The sequence below is a fragment of the Grammomys surdaster genome, unplaced genomic scaffold, assembly GCF_004785775.1.
Source record: "Grammomys surdaster isolate TR1022 unplaced genomic scaffold, NIH_TR_1.0 126187, whole genome shotgun sequence".
Lineage (NCBI taxonomy): Eukaryota > Metazoa > Chordata > Mammalia > Rodentia > Muridae > Grammomys > Grammomys surdaster.
Genome location: NW_021620993.1, coordinates 3,589,353 through 3,603,089, shown reverse-complemented (window position 1 = coordinate 3,603,089; position 13,737 = coordinate 3,589,353).

The window sequence follows — 13,737 nt, the reverse complement described above, 5'->3', positions numbered from 1 at the left end:
GTCAGGAACAGGCCCCGCTCCCCCCCCCCAGCCCACTTGTTAGGATTCCCACAAGAACCCCAAGCTACTCAGCCATAGCATATATGCAGATGACCTAGGTCAGACCCCGACAGGCTCCGTGATCTCTGCAAGCCCTCATGGATCTCTGTCAGTTGATTCTGTGGGCCATGTTCTTGTGTCCTCATGGTGCACACACATTCTTAAGCGCTTGACATGTAGTCAGTTCACTGCTTAGTCTCATCAGCCCCCCTTCCCAGACTGGAAGCCAAGGCAACAAGACAGACTCCATCCCAGGCCCATCAGAAGACACAGTGCTAGAGTCAGACCATGGAGACCAAGGATCTGTTTTCTGGATTAAGCCCTGGGTCTCTCCCAGCCTGACAAATAACTCTAGCACATTTGAAACTCTCCTCTGTGCTTCCAACAGCACAGACCGTCTCCTCTAAAAAGGCAGCCAGCTCAGCATAGGTCTTGCTACCTACCTACCCAAGATTCCTCCTTCCTTCTCTATGAACAAATCAGTTCTAAAGTAACTGTAAGAGAAACGGACTGGGCAATCTTTTACCAGGGAGAGGAGGAACCATGCTTTAGAGGAGGTGGAGAAATTCAGCCACATTAGAAGGTCAGGCAGAGGTGCTGGCTCACCAACTCAGGAGACCTTGGTCAACACAATACCTATCTTAAATAACCCCATGGCTCTGGCTCTGGCTCTGGCTCTGGCTCTGGCTCTGGCTCTGGCTCTGGCTCTGGCTCTGGCTCTGGCTCTGGCTCTGGCTCTGGCTCTGGCTCTGGCGCTCTGGCTCTGGCGCTCTGGCTCTGGCTCTGGCTCTGGCTCTGGCTCTGGCTCTGGCTCTGGCTCTGGCTCTGGCTCTGGCTCTGGCTCTGGCTCTGGCTCTGGTCATAGCCTTTTCCACATCTGCCAATGCCCAGGATCTCAGTCTCTGGTAAGTTGTCTGTGGAAGCTAAGCCCAAGCCCTCAGTCCCCCACAAGCTAGACTTTCTCTTCATGTATCACCTGTGTTCCCTGCTCAAAACCCTGTGTTCAGGGGCTTGTAAGAACACTGTCTAGAAGCACTCACTGTGTGCTCCTCTCTGAGAACACCACTCTGACATCAAGGGTTGCAGTGAAGACAAAGTGAGTTCAGGGTGTAGCCCATGCATAGCTGTTTGAAGATGCTTAGCCCATGGGAAGTGCTACTAGTAGGAGGGGTGGCCTTGTTGGAGGAAGTGTGTCACTGTGTAGTTCGCTTTGAGGGCTCCTAGTGCTCAAGCTCTACCCAATGTAGAAGATAGTCTCTTCTAGATGCAGACAGATCAAGATGCAGAACATTCAGCTTTTTCTCCAGCACCATGTCTGCCTGGACACTGCCATGATGATAATGGACTGAACTGTAAGCCAGCCCCAATTAAATGTTGATCTTTATAAAAGTTGCCTTGGTCATGGTGTCTAATGGAAATCCAACTAAGACAGTCACTGAGGTGGGGAGGTTTAAGTTCAGGCTTGGAGTCCATCTAAGGGTTTATGCCAGAACTAAGGTCAAGGCTGGGTTTGGTTTTGGGTTAAGCAAAGGCAAAATGAAAGCTAGAGTTAGGACAAGCTTAGGAATGAACTTTCAAATCTTGTTTGACTGCTTAGGACCAGAGCTCAGATTAGGGCTGGAGTTACAGTTAGGGTTAGGATTCTGTTTAGAAGAAGGGAGAGGAAACAGAAAGGCTGTGGCCACTCAGAGGCAGGCTCTAGCAGCCAAGGCTCAGCGGCAGCTCTCCATAAATAGGTTGAGTCAGGCTCCTGGCTGCTACTTCCCTGGGCTGCATAAAGTGCCTTCTCTGGGAGAAGCAGAGAAGGACAGCAAAGGGACTCAGTCAGACTGTTGTAACTTGTTACTGCTTTTTTCAGTTTATAAGAGAGGACTTAAAGGATACACCAGTCAGATAGAAAAGAAAAAATGGAGGAAGGCAGGAGAGCCTTGTCTTCAAACGCCTCCTGCCCACTGTGCACCAGGAAACATGCTCCATCTGGACCCCATCCTTCCCTCTGGAGGACCAAGCCCATAACGTATGTCTCCAAGAATCTGGAGTGCAGCCTTCCCTAGCTGACAGGAGATGAGGAGGGGAGAAGCAGGAACATGAATGACCAATGTGACCCCACATTCTGGTGCTCATCGTCTTTCCTCATTGAGAGAAGCCAGGAGCTTTCACTCCCTGGGCAGGGACTTATAGAGCACCAGATGCGTAACTGGACCAAGGATCTATCTGGCCCAGAATGGACATTGGTATTTGTTATAACTTGCCCTGTGAACACTTGTCTAAGAGGAGTTTACGGAGAGATGTTGAAGAGGCCCCTGTTCCCTCTGCATAGCTAGCTGGGCCTTCCAGGAAGTAGTATAGCTGGGACATCAGGTTCTAGCTCTGCTCACTAACAGAACAAAACAGAACATCAAGAATGTATCTTTTTGTCACAAAGCTATGCAAGTCCTCTCATGCCACCTGCTCACCAAGGTCCTACTGAGACACCTACATGAGTTATCACCTCTCTTAACCCCCTATAGCTCTCATCCCTATGAGACATGTTGCCCCCATTTGTGGGAAGCCTCAGCTTCCCACAGGAAAGTAACTTTATTTGGCCAAAGTCACACTACTCAGAGGCAGAGGTGTGGGCTTCTAGCCCAGACATCTCAGTACCAAGCAGCCACGTTTGACTATCATCAGCATTGCTGGGGGCCACGGAGGAAAGTAGCCTTTGCCATATTAGAATGTTGTTATAGGCTAGGTGGCAACAATCTGAGTCTCTGCTGTGACCAGATTCACATCCTGAAGTCTCTGCAGAACCACCTTCTCACACACACTGAGCCACGAGCCCCAGCACTAGACAGCAGCCTATGGGCAGGCAGAACTGGAGGCCTCAGTCCTACATGGCCTTTGCCTAGAAGCCAGTCTATGCACCAGGGCCCCACACTCTATGATAATGACTTACCAGCAGAGGACTCAATGAGGCCTTCTTCCCTCATCTTTCCGGAGATGGATGTTATTTGTGGTTTGAGAGGTTGGTGGGGCTGTATTACATAGTTCCCCTGACTTCTCCATCTAGTCAAACTCAATACAATTGAGTTTCAAGACCTCAGAACCATTACCAACATGGTTCACCGAAGCAGCCCAGTGTGGGAGAAGGGCCATCTCCCACACAGGTAAGGGTCACCCTGTCTAGTTCTTCAGGGTATTAAAGCCTGTTGCTAGGCTCTTTGGGACAGGGTCTCCCATCCCTCCACTTGCTGCAAGTACCCTAAAGCTTTGGGGACTGGACAATTGAATGCACACAGGTGTAGCCCCCAAGCACAGTCATACATACATGCAATGGACAGATATACAGCTCACCTAAACAAGCCTGGGATTCTTTTCTAGGTCAAATCTTAAGCTTCTTCCTTCTGTCCCATGTGCCCAACGCCTGTCTATAGGGCTCACTTCAGGGCTCCTATCTGGAATGACTTTGAGGATCTGCTCTCCAGTCTGGCCAGGCTAAGATAGTACAGTATCTAGAGTCCTACAGGATAGATAGTGTTGGCATCAAGAACTGGCTTTTCAGTCAGGAACCGGCTTTACAGTCACAGGTCACCTCTGAATCCATCGATGATGGTGACATCTCCCCTAGGCAACCATGAAAAGACCCGTGCATCTGTTGCCATGGCAATCGCCATACACTCCAAGTGTCCACCTGGTCCACCTTTACCTGCATGCAGTGGTGTGCGGTTATGTCACGGTCTAAATAAAAGGCAGAGCCCTCTGACCTCTCTCTTTTCTTCTTCGTTGTTACCCCCTTTGTCCTCCCCCACCCCCAATAAACCTCTCTCCTGTGGAACTGTGCTGTCCTGGTGTGATCTGTCTGGATGAGCTGCCATTCTAACACAACAGATAGAGTAGTGCCCCAAACTGCTTATCAGCCCAGAACCTGAGTGTGGCCTTGAGTCTTTCTGTATGTTGCTTAAGCTGTTAAAGGCTAGGCTCACAACCAAAAATATAAGATCTCAAGGTGAGATGGTCCTAAACTCTCAGACATCTTTATCTAAGACAAAACAGTAGGTATATCCTAACGCAGGCAGAGGAAGTGATGGGTACAGCCAAGAAATGCCAAATTGCTGGAATCATTGTGTTCCCAGCTTCCAGCCCCAAGCAGTGAAGAGGCACTCCTGCTGCTGTGCCACATCTGGGCACTTGGTTACATCAGCCAACAAACTGATACAGACTCCCGCCTCTCACAGATGAGAACACCAAGGCTCAGCTTGCCAAGCTGATGCACCCAGAAACTCTCCCCACTGGTGACTGATAACTCCACATCTGGGTCCCCTTCCCACTGCCCCCAACTGCTACTCACAAAGACTGTCCCCAGATGAAAGAGAAAGTGACAGACCCTTTTTGCTCCTTCCACAGGCTCTTGGGGGAAATGGTGAGGTCCAACAGAGGCCATGGAGCTCAGATAACTCAGAGCCTGGCTCTCCATCAGTCACCCGCCTTTCACAGGCACAAAACCAGCACTTTAAAAAAAAGAGCTGAGAACGAGCTGGGAAAGGACCCCATAAATCAAAATCAGCCGGCAGAAAATAAATGTATGAGCGTTACTGATCTGTAGAAAATTGCATTTCTACATTGACTCTGTTTAAGGGATAATGTGTGTTTTAATGGGCGGGTCTCTGTAGACTCTCCCATCCAGCCATCCTCCACAAATGTTATTTACTCTTCATTTTTCATAACCTGATTGAATTTTAATTCACCCATCGCTCTTTCTTAATAGTCACTGTAAGTAAAATTATTAATGAAATTACACGGAGGTTTTTTTTTTTCTTCTTTTTTCTTTGCCACTGCTGTTCAACATGACGCTCATGGGCTCCTACCTGAAAGAGCTGGCGTTTCTCAGATCTATTTCTGGCAATGAGAGGTAATTGGACAAGCTGTGGAACCGTTTCTGCTCAGACGCTTCAACACTGGAAGTGCCTAGGGTATCTCCCGCAGGTGGATGAGAGTTTGCTGAGCCTACTTTGAAACTAGAAAATTCCTTAACTGGCTCTTGGCCCCTCCCCACCCTCCCAGATCCCACCAGATGGCCATATGTTCACTGCCTTTGATAGTTTCTATTGGAAACAAGCTGTCATGTCAAACTGAGGTGCTTGGCACTGGGCAGCGGCAGGCTGCGTTTGCTGGAAGAAAAAGTGGTAAACAGTGTCAGCTGGGAGCTACGGCCTTTGGTTTGCTCAGGAAGATGAGCTTTGGATACCAACTGAGTCAGACATCCTATTGCCCAGACCAGGATGGGACTGCAAGGGCGGGGGAAGGAGGGTTTCCATGCCATTCTTTGAAAGTTCTACATCTTCATCCAAATGCAGACAGAAGACTGTCTCCCTCCGGGTTAGGAGGAGGGATCTCAATGCTCACACCCACAGAGATGTACTTCTTCCAACAAGGCCATACCTCTGAATAGTGCCACTCCTTGGGCCAAGTATATTCAAGCCACCACAAGGTGGCGGGGGCCGGGGGGGGGGGAGCTGTGACATTTCAGCTGTACTTATAGAAGAGGACTGACTTCCTAGAAAGGCTGGCCTCCAATGCCTGCAGCCTCAGGCACAAAATGCTTCTCTTGGACCTCTTCTTCCTGCTCTGTGTCCTGTGTCTGACTAGCTTCCCCAGCATGGGGATACTCACATAGCTGGACAGCAGGTCGAAGTGGCCATCTGAAATTCCCGCAGCAGAAGCGCCCACTAGGGGCATCTTATGGGACTTTTACTGTAGTCTGGACCTTGAACACCTTCTCAATCCCTACATATTAAAGACGTTGTCCCCAGGGTGGGTTTGAGTGAGGGGGGGAACTCTTAGGAAATGGGGCCTGGCAGGAGGTCCTTGGGATATTGGAGTGCACTCCTGAAGGGAATTGTGGGAGCTTAGCTCTTTGCTCTTTGTCTTTTGATTCCTCTTTTGAGGTGAGCACTCTGGCTCTTCTCTGTGCTCCCTCCCATTAGAATGCCTTCCTGGGCTAAAATGACAGTCTGCTGACCATGGACCACAACTGCCAAAACCATGAGCCAAAACCAAGCATTCCTGTTACAGGCTGGCACTCTTGGGTCTATTACAGTAGCAAAGAGCTGACTGTCAGGTTTTCTTCCTGATTAAGCTGCTTCTTTCCCTTAAATAAGAAAAATTCACATCACAAAAAAGGAAAAAGAAGGTGACTAGCCAACCCCCACCCCCAAGGAAAGATCAGGGAGACTCAACATTCACAGCTTAAGCATCTGAAGAAAGCCTGACACCCCAAAAGCCTAGTCACCGGGTCTGGTACTCAATCCTATCAAGGTGAGGGAACCATCCAGGAGACAAGTCTCTAGGCGTCTCCGTGAAGATGATTCCAAAGAGGTGTGACCGAGGAGGGAGGACTCTACCCAACATGGGCAGCTACCATCCCTTGGGATCAGATCATGGGCCAAATAAAAAGGAGAAAGTGGGCTGGGCACCAGCATTCATTTCTTTGCTTCCTGGCCTTGGATGCTATGTGACCAGCTATTTCAGGTTCCTGTCACTGTGCCTCCCCAGACACAATGGACTGTACCCTCAAGCCATGAGCCCATTCAAACCCTTCCTTCCCTAAGCTGTCAGATATTTTGTTACAGCAGCAATAGCAAAACAGAGAATACACTGGAGAATGCCATAGCTTAGACTAAACACCTCTGGAGCCAGAGGCAGGGCCCACAAACTCAGACAGCTGCTCTCAGAGAAGCCAGGCCTGTGTGAAGGCTTACCCTGAGCACTTAGGCCCTGCCTAGTACTGAGTTTGTGAGGACAGACACTTCTGTGTATATCTGTGACCTTTATAATCTCTGAAAGGTCATCGCCACCTTAAGGATGGTCATCGAGGAGGCCCTGGGTTCTGCCAGTGCTCAGGTCACTTCTGGAAGTCACTGTTGCTGAGAACTTTGGAGACCTAGGAATATTCCAGTGTGTCCCCAGTTGGGGCTCAGGGAAGCCGATTATATAGACGGAGCTGACATATTGGGCAGCGGAAGAAGATTCGTCACATTTGTGCTCTGAAGGCTTGAGACTTGATATTTTAAGGCGTTTTTAAAACAACATTTGGTGATTTCTAGAGCAGGTCTCTGCAGCTGTTGGCAATGTGTTTTCTAAGCATAGCATGGCCTAGAGGAATGTAGCACTTGAGAGAGTTTTGGTGTAAATCCAACATATTTCTAGTGAGTCCCTTGCCTCTGCTTAGAAAAGGAATCCAGAGGCTTGGAAAGTTCTGCTTCCCCTGGCTACACATGGCCGTGGGCACAGGGCCAATCTCCCAGCGCCTTTAGCAATCTGTGTATGAAGTAGGCAGCCCAAACACCTTCCCGCTCATGGTAGGAGGAAGGTCGAGAGGGTAGCTAGTACCACTTAGGGCTCTCCTATGGATGGAGACATTTCCACTATACTTCACAGCATGCTGACCAAGGAGTCATTTGGTTTGCATATATTGGATGTCAGTTGAGCTGGACCTGTATATTTCTACCCACTAGCCCCTGTTGGACCACACAGGCTGCATCTGCATCTTTGTTCACACTATATGAACCCTACAATTCTCCTGACTTCCCTCTAGGCTGCTCCAGCTCTTGATGAACATGTCATAAACCAATAAGCCAGAAAGTAAATGACAGTTATATCTCAAGAATCTTGCATTTGGCTTTGCATTATTGGGGAGAGGACCCAGGGCTTTATGCTTGTGCTACCACTGAGCCACAGAGCCCGGAAGCAGTGGTAAAGGAGACTCGACTCCCAGCAAGCCTGAATCCTCAGCCACTGTTCCCAGCACAGGGTCCAGGAGGCAGCAGTAGGCAACCATACATTTTGGGTTCAGATGTTGAGGCGTATGCATGGCATACATCACAGACACAAACAAAGGGGCACAAGGTACAGAACAGAAGGGGCTCCGCCTCAGGCCTTTCTTGGTGACTGTCTTAAGCAGATTCATTTGGAATTATCGGGGCCATTCATGGTGGGCTGCACGGGGGTGGGGGTGAGCTCTCTAACAGCCACAGGATGGGCAAGACGGACTGAATCTGGCTTCCAGCTGCCTGAGCAACCAGACTGAGATGAGGGGAGTGGGTTTGACCAAGATTGGTGGGGATACTCTGAAAGATGTCATGAGAAGCCTGTACCTAAAACAGGGAGGCAGGGACACCCAGAAAGACACATTCAGTTCCCCAGAAGGACCATTGGCAATGGGCATCATTCAGTGAGCAGAAGTCACGGGTAAAATGGGTGGCTTTCAGTGGCCACATCCATCTCTTTTGTGTGGCCATGGAGAGCCACTTCCTTTGCATTTTTTGTATTTCATGAAAGTGTATTTGTGATGAACACTGATAACCCTGACTCTGCGACCCATTCATATCTGGGTATAGCTAAAGCCTAGAGAAGACACGCCCTGACATTCCCAGTGAACACTGGGCATGAGACCGTTCCTGTGGGGAGGATGGAAGTTTCTGGACTCAAACTATTTTGCTTTCTGAAGCCCACTTTATGAGCTCTCCCCAGGATGTTCACTGTTCTCCAAAAGAAGATCTGTTGATGGTTCTTCAGGGGCCAAGCATGTGGCTGAACTGCATCTTAAAGATTATCAACCCAAAGTCTCCCTGGATGGAGTAAGCTGTTCTACAGCAGACACATCACATCAAAATCCCTGGCAAGCTTCTGGCTGATGAAATCCATCACCAGCTGTGGCACAGAGTCCTCTTCTGTGGGGGTGAGGAAGGGCCCCATCACCATTCCCTGGGGCTAGAAACTGAGCCCTCTCCATCACTTTGACAGTGACAAAAAAAAAACTGGAATTAAGAGCCTCATCTGAATTTGACCGTGATTGAAAGTTAATGATGGTGCAAATGTGGCAAAATTATTTTCACGTGTGTCATGATGCAGTCACGGCATGCATCTTGGAACCAGGGATGGGCATCTTCTGAGATCCTGTGGTGTGTGGGGCCATGTGGCTTTCTGATGCACTCCTTCCTTAGCATCAGAACCCTTGGCAGAGATCTGAGCTGTCACCGCCATCACATCGCAGTCCTGGGGCTGTGAGGACACATCTGCTTGTCAGCATCTCAGGCTGGAGCCTGTGCTCATTACAGTTTATAATATCACGCCAGAGACCAGCCTGGTTGAAGAGCATTCCAGAAACTGTAGCAGAAACATTTAAGCAACACACAGTATCCTGGGAGGTGTACATGGCACACCCTCCCTTTTTCCACACATACTCTAAAATGTCTGTTTACTTGTCTACTTCCTGATCTTTGCAGCACAGGCCATGTTCATTCCGAGCCCTAGTACAGAGCCAGGGTCCAGCAGACAGCTGTAAGTACTTACTGAAATGGAATGTGGCACATGATCTCTTTATGGTAACTTAGAAAAAAATGTGTGCTTGCATGGTTCCACAGGGACCACATGCATGTACACAACTCCACAGAACCCCCAACAGAAATGTGTGTCTGCACACCTCCACAGGAAACCACAGAGCGGTGTGTGCACACACTTCCACAGGAGCCCACAGACACATGTGCATGCACACATCTGTAAGAGCCCAAAGAAGTGCATATGTGTGCCACAGACCAGAACCACCAAGCTTCTAGAGTACAATGGGCAGGAAATCAGCAACTTTGAGTTAGTCAAAGATTTGCAGGTGAGACATCAAAGCATACAAAACACACACACACACACACACAACTAGATCTACCACTATTGAAAGTGTAGGTATTTGTCTTGAGTTTCTTTTGGACCTGGCAACTAACTCTTAGGAGATGGAGGAGCTGGGGTGTGGCTGAGAGTGAAGCACTTGCACAGCACCTGAGAGGCACCTCAAAAAGAAGAGAGTAAAAAAGAGAGAAGGGGAGGGGAGGGGGAGGGAGGAAAGGAATGGAAGGGGAGTATTTTAGTTAGCTTCTCTTTTGTTGGGATAAAACACTGACTAAAAGCAACTTTGGAAGGAAAATTTTACTTGATTACAGATTATAGCCCACTACTCCTGCTTCGAGGGAGGTCAAGGCAGGATCTGAAGCAGAGGCCACCAAGGATCACTGCTTAGTGGCTTGTTCTCTCCAGCTACCTTTCTCATACATCGTAGACCTACCTGTCCAGTGGTGTTACTGCCCAAGGAGAGGGCTGGATCCTCCATCAACTGGACCCTCCTTTATCAATTGTCAATCAAGAAAATGCTTCCGTGGTTATGCCTATGAGCCAGTCTAATGGGGAGAACAACGAGGTAATAAAAAGGCCCCATATTAGAACACTCACATCGCCAAAGAAAAGCTACAGATGGCAAATTAGCTCAAGAAGATGTGCTTGGTGTCATTAGTTACTGGGGAAATGTAAATTGAACCACAATACAAACCATACACTTAGAAGAATTCCCAAAATGTAAAAGTTGACAATGGTGGGGGGGGGGGCGGCGGCTGACAGGGATCTCGTGATTAGAACTCTCCTGACACAGGGTTGGGACTGAATGATCCTACAATCAAAACGGCATTCTTTAATGAATGACGTTAAATACATCGTTTTATACATTAATTAATTTATTCACTTTATAACCCAATTGCAGTCCCCCTCCTGTGTTAACTCCCACAGCTCTTCTCCCACCCCCTCCCCTTCTCCTTTGAGAAGGAGAAACCCCTACCCCTGTTATCACCCTAGCACCCTAGCACATCAAGTCACTGCAGAACTAAGCATCCTTTCCTACTGAGGCCAGGCAAGGCATCCCAGTTAGGAGAACAGGATCCATAGGCAGGTAACAGAGTCAGGGACGGCCCCCCTTCAGTTGTTGGGAGACCTGCATGAAGACCAAGCTGCACATCTGCTACATATGTGCAGGGGCCCTAGGTCCAGCCCATGTTTGGTTGGTGGTTCAGTCTCTGGGAGTCTCCAAGGATACAGGTTAGTTGACTCTGTTGGTCTTCTTGTTGAGCCCCTATCCCCTTCAAGTCCCTCAGTCCTTCCCCCACCTTTTTTGCAAGACTCCCCAAGCTCCATCCAATGTATGTCTGTGGGTCTCTGCATCTGTTTCCATGGGCTACTGGGTGGAGCCTCTCAGAGGACAGTTATGCTGGGCTCCTGTCTGCAAGCATAACAGAGTATCATTAATAGTGTCAGAAATTGGTTCTTGTCCACGGGATGAGTCTTAAGTTGGGTCAGTCATTGGTTGGCTGTTCCCTCTGTCTCTGCTCCATCTTTGTCCCTGCACATCTTAAAGGCAGGATATTATTTTGGGTTCAAGGTTTTGAGGGTGGTTTGTTGTCCCTATCCCTCTACTGGGAGTCCTGCCTGACTACAGGACGTGGTCACTTTAGGCTCCATATCACCTACTGCCGGGTGAGGTCACTCCTGTTTGAAAGGATGTATTTACTTCATTATAGCAAATTTACTTCATTATAGTAAATACGTCCTTTCAAACAGGAGTGACCCCAACCAGGTATTTATTCAAGAGAAACATCAGCATATGTCTACACAAAGACAAGTGAAATGTTCATGACACACAGCTTGCACATGACAGGAAAAGACATAGAAACTTGCAAGCTCTCCTTCAGTCAGTGATAGACAGGAAGGCAAAACTTCTCACCTGTGTGTCAGAAGACCAGAAGTGCCACAAAAGAGCCAACTCCTGCCACACACATACCACATAGACAGTGTGGTTCTCAACCTGTAGTCTTGACCTCTGTGAGAGATCCAAAGACCCTTTCATTGGGGTTGTTTATCAGATAGTCTGCATATTGGATATTTACATTACAATTCATAATAGAGCAAAATTAAAGTTATAAAGTGGCAACAAAAATAATTTTATGGCTGGGGGGTTACCACAACATGAAGAACTGTATTAAAGGGTTGCAGCATCAGGAAGGTTGAGAACCACTGCTCTATGAATATCAAAAGTTGAATAGGAAGTGTCCCACAGATTCCTATATTAAAGGTTTGGTCCCATCTGTGGAGCTATTTGGGGAGGAAGCCTTAAAGGATGGGACCTAGTTGGAACAAGTAAAGTCATTAAGGGGTATGCCTTTAAACCAGATTCTATGACCCTCAACCTTCTCCTTGTTTTTCTATGCCTGAGATGAATACCTCCGCTGTAGTTTGCCCTCCCACCATGATGCATGGCCTCCTACCATGATTCACATGCCCTCCTACCATGATGCTCTGCCTCCATGGCCTGAGCTGTGCTGAAGCCAGGAGCCACCTAAGACGTTTTCTACTTAAAAGAGTATTTGCCACAAAAGTAAAATGCAAACTAACATGTGAGATTTCAGTGAGTGTGGAAGAAGCTTGGCTCAGAAGACGGCATATTCCACATCAGTTCCCCCACACAGCCTTCTGGGAAAGGCAGCATGTCTGAGAGAGAGACAGAGGCACAGGTGCCAGAATATTGAGTTCAAAGGGCAAGGTCCTTGACTGCTATGGCTGATCTGGGGGAGCACTGTGCTGGTTCCCATAGATCATGATCAAAACAAGAAATGCACTTAAAAGGCATGCTTTAGCATATGCCAATTATATCTCAACAAACGTATGTCAACTGTGCCAGCCACTGACTTACAAACACCAGATCTACACATCTTTTGCACATCTGACTTTTGGAGTATCCAGAGTAGGCACAAACTGGCATATCATACCACCAAGGTCTTCAGCAGCCAGTGACAATGTGGCTTTCATATCAGACTAGAGATCCCAAGTCCATTCCTTGCTGTCTCATCTAGTGTCCTCTTAGCACAGGTTGCCCATACTGCCCTCCTCCTGCCCCTTGTCTTGTACCATGTGCTAGCACTGGGCAACTAAGTTCCCTACCAGCTCCACAGCCTCCAGCCAGAGCTGACTCTGCCCTTCCAGGCATCTCCAGCATGCAGGTGCCCTATTTCTGTCTTTTCTCACAACCATCATGACAGCTAAGCAAGGAGCTGTCATGAGCGCCAACACACGTGGAAACTGAGGCCTGATGAGGTGAAGTCAACAGAGCATCCTCCGCAGGGCACAAGGCCCAGGCGTGATGAAGCTCCATGTCACATGCTCCTCAGTCCCTGTGTAGGCGGCAACACTGCGGCTCGGTTCAACTGCAAATCATTAAAATCTGCCGTTCCAGAGCCCCAGGCATGCCATGGGGATCCACACCACCAACCATTGGTGGGCCCACACACAAAAGAGAAAGGACAACCTGGGCTCAGACTCAACCTGTGCTTTACTTCATCTGATGATAAACAGACAAAGTGCCCGCCAAGACATCGAAATCTAAAGCAGAAGGAGGTGGAGTGCAAGACCTACATGTGAAATAATGAATTTATAATCCCTCCAAAGACAGTTGGCATGGAAAATTGACATCACCATGGAAACTAGGCAAACGTGGCAAGTCCCCAGGAGGGCAAGGCAGAGCCACCTTAGCTCTGGGCTACAGAGACTGATAGGGCTCCATGCTGGGTATAGCAGCCCTGGGAGAACCCCGGTGCGCCCAACATGCTGTTGGATCGAAAGGGACATTACCTGTCCAATATACAGCCCAATCTGGGAAGAGCCTTGGCTTGCACCTGCAGCTCTCAGTATACAGGCATGGGGGAAAGAGGACATCTGGGTTGCAGGACTCAAAGCTTCCTGGATGAGCTGCCCTGAAGTTGGTGGGGTGGGATTAGCCATGGGTTCCTGGAGGACAAGAGGGCACCTGCTGACTGGGGAGCCAAGGAAAAGGACGGCCAAGAACACCATGGAGGT